This window comes from Aptenodytes patagonicus, chromosome 29 (genome assembly GCF_965638725.1).
Source record: "Aptenodytes patagonicus chromosome 29, bAptPat1.pri.cur, whole genome shotgun sequence".
In the NCBI taxonomy this organism is placed as follows: domain Eukaryota; kingdom Metazoa; phylum Chordata; class Aves; order Sphenisciformes; family Spheniscidae; genus Aptenodytes; species Aptenodytes patagonicus.
In genome coordinates this window covers 1,516,522-1,519,419 of record NC_134977.1, presented here as the reverse complement: position 1 = coordinate 1,519,419, position 2,898 = coordinate 1,516,522, and the positions used below count along the sequence as shown (strand labels likewise).

Sequence of the window (2,898 nt, the reverse complement as noted above, 5' to 3'; positions counted from 1 at the left end):
CATGCAATGGAAAAGGTAGGCACGAGACTCCTTGTACCCACAACTTTCTCTGTTCCTTGATAAATGAGTCTTGGAGGAACCACCTGCTATTCATGTGTTAATCGCATGGTCGCTGTTCCAGTTTCCAAACCCATGTGCATCAATGCTCACCATGTCACTCTGTTCCTGTGTGGGTTTCCAGAGAACAGATCGGAACTAGAGAGGTTCTTGGCCCGGTTTCACCTAGGCCTTTACCTTCTTTGGAGCCTGAATCAAACTACCACTAGTTTAGTCATGGCGTCGAGTGCATCTGTCACAGGGACTCAGCTCCCTCCCATGCCTGCCACAAACCCACAGCTGGTGGGATTCCTCTTGCCTCAGTTCAGGTGTGCACACAATACAGTCCTCTGAAGACTGGAAGAAATCAAATGTCACTCCAATGTTGTAGCTATTGCTGAACCGTGCTTGCACAGCCTCAGGGCCTTCTCTGTTCTCTCTCTTCCTCCCCAGTGAGTAAATTGTATTTGTGGATGAGGGAAGAGCAGGGGACGTCATTTAGCAAGGCAAAGATTTACACTGTGTATTGGTGTCCATGTCCAGATTTTGGCAGCAGGGGGGGCTGCAGGGGTGGCCTCTGTGAGAAGAGGCCAGGGGCTGCCTCCATACCAGACAGAGCTGGTTCCAGCCGGCTCCAAAATGCACCCACCGCTGGCCAAAAACTGAAGCCATCAACAAAGCTGGTGGAACCTCTGTGAAAGCATATTTAAGAAAGGACACAACTGTCAGAGTGGGAGAGGAACGAGGGGAAAAAAGTGTGAGAAACAGCCCTGCAAGCACCAAGGTTGGTGAAGAAGGAGGGAGAGGAGGTACTCCAGGTGCCAGAGCAGATGGTCCCCTGCATCTCGTGGAGGAGACCACAGTGGAGAAGGTATTTCCCTGCAGCCCGTGGAGAAGACCACAGTGGAGAAGGTAAGCCCTGCAGTCTGTGGAGGACCCAACACTGGAGTCATCGGATATTTCCTGAAAGAATGGCTGCTTGAGGATAGTCCCTGCTGGAGCAGGTTTATATCGAAGGACTGTAGCCCGTAGGAGGGATCCCATGGAAAAGTGTTAGAAGGAAGGAGCAGCAGAGAGGGACTGTTATGGGCTGACCACAACCCCCATTCCCCATCCCCCTGCGCTGCTCGGGGGGAGGAGGCGGAAGAGTTGAGAACAAAGGAGTGAAGTTCAGGCAAGGAGAAAAGGGTGGGGGCAGGCCTTCCATGGGGAAGGAGATAAGGTCTTCCACCGGCCCCATGCTTCTTCCACCCTCAGCCTCTGTAGTTGCGCATGTCTGGCCTGTCCACTTGCCTTCGCCACTGTCATGTTTGTACAAGGCCCACACACATCTTGGCCCGTACAGTGTAAGCTAGCATCTACCCAAACCTGGAGCCCACCTGGCTTTGGAGGCAGGGAGGGGCCAGGTCCCCTCTGCCTGGGGCTGGGCACAGCTTTTCTCTGGGAACCTGCCTGAGGAGCACTCCTTGTGTGTGTCAGCCTGTGGCCTGGCATGGGTGGCACAGGGACAAGGGCTGCTGGGGCAGGGCTGAAGTAGCTCAGCTGGGAGAGCGTTAGACTGAAGATCTAAAGGTCCCTGGTTCAACCCCGGGCTTCAGCAATGATTTTCTCCCTTAGATTATTGCAGAGCCCGTCTGCCGCCTTCCAGCCTGCCCCAGCCCTGCTTGTTCCTTCCCCTCTTGCCAGAGTACGGTCCCTGCTCTGTAGCTGCAGATCTGCAGCTTAGAAGGAGCCTTCCTCCAGCACCACAAGTCCCCAGCCTCCCCCTGGGCAGGCCTCTCCATTCAGTGCTCTTTTGGGGTGGTCCCCAGCTGCCCCTCCTTCCCTGCTCCACAGGGGTTGGGATCTCTCCTCTGCAGGACCTCTGCAAAGATCCTGTCTGTCTCCTCTTTGTCATTCTCAGTGGTGCACAGGCTGCTCCCCACCTCACACACCTCCTTCACCTGGTCCTCAGTTCCCAGACCAGAGGCCACCATCGCCCCAGTCCCAGGGAGAGGCACTCCCTGGAGCTGAGGCCTGAACAGCAGCATCCTTCCTCTGGAGGTCTGTCGCAGCAAGACCTCTGATGTGCCCAGGACAGTTGACAAAGCTATGCTGAGGATCGTCCACTGTAGTGCATGGGCGTCAGTGTTGTTCGGTCACACACTGTCCTGAGCAGAGTTTCTTGGCCCCCTCTGCCCCCCTGCTGCAATGATTGATGAAATGCATATGTGCTCCTCTCTGGGCATCAGCCCCATGGAGATGGAAGCCTGCCCTTCACCCCACCTCCAGGGATGCTGGTGGGAAGAGGGGTGCAGGGGGAGGCCCGGTACCTGGATGAGGACGTGTGAAATTTCATGTCCCCCCACCACACACCCTGGGGTGCCATCAGAGCCTGGGGGCACCTCACCCCAGGGGGGCATTTCCCTAACCCTGTTGCTCTGCTCCTGCTGTGGAGTCGGGGACAGATGTGGCACAGAGGGGTGAGTGTTGCCCTGGGTGGCAGAGGAGGCTCAGGGGCTTTCTCCTCTCCATCAACCCCAGAGTGGGTCAGAGCATGGGAGCAGTGCCTGCAGCAAGAGCCTCCTCCTGCCCCATTGCCCTGCAGAGACGTTGAAGGGGCAGTGCTCTGCAGTGCAGCCCTGTGCCAGGATCAGGCCCCAGTGGCGAGGTAGGACTGTCTTCCCCCATCTTAGGAGGATTCCAGTACTATTTTCTGCAGAGGGTCCCTGGGCACCCAGGGGACAACAGGCTGTGCTTGTCATAGACATGTCACTGGAGGAGAGTGTCTCTCCTGCTGGCAGGCGCCAAGGGGATGTAGCTCAGTGGCAGAGTGCCTGCTTCGCATGTGGGAGGTCCTGGGTTCAATCCCCAGCATCTCCA

The 2,898-nt window shown here is 56.7% G+C and overlaps 2 non-coding genes across 2 annotated transcripts; both read left to right on the top strand.

The window, feature by feature from the left end:
- Window positions 1-1,563: 1,563 nt before the first annotated feature.
- TRNAF-GAA (transfer RNA phenylalanine (anticodon GAA)) lies at window positions 1,564-1,636 on the top strand. Its single transcript has one exon. It is a non-coding gene; the product is annotated as a tRNA-Phe (tRNA).
- A 1,190-nt stretch (window positions 1,637-2,826) lies between these two features.
- Window positions 2,827-2,898, top strand: TRNAA-CGC (transfer RNA alanine (anticodon CGC)). The gene has a single exon. It is a non-coding gene; the product is annotated as a tRNA-Ala (tRNA).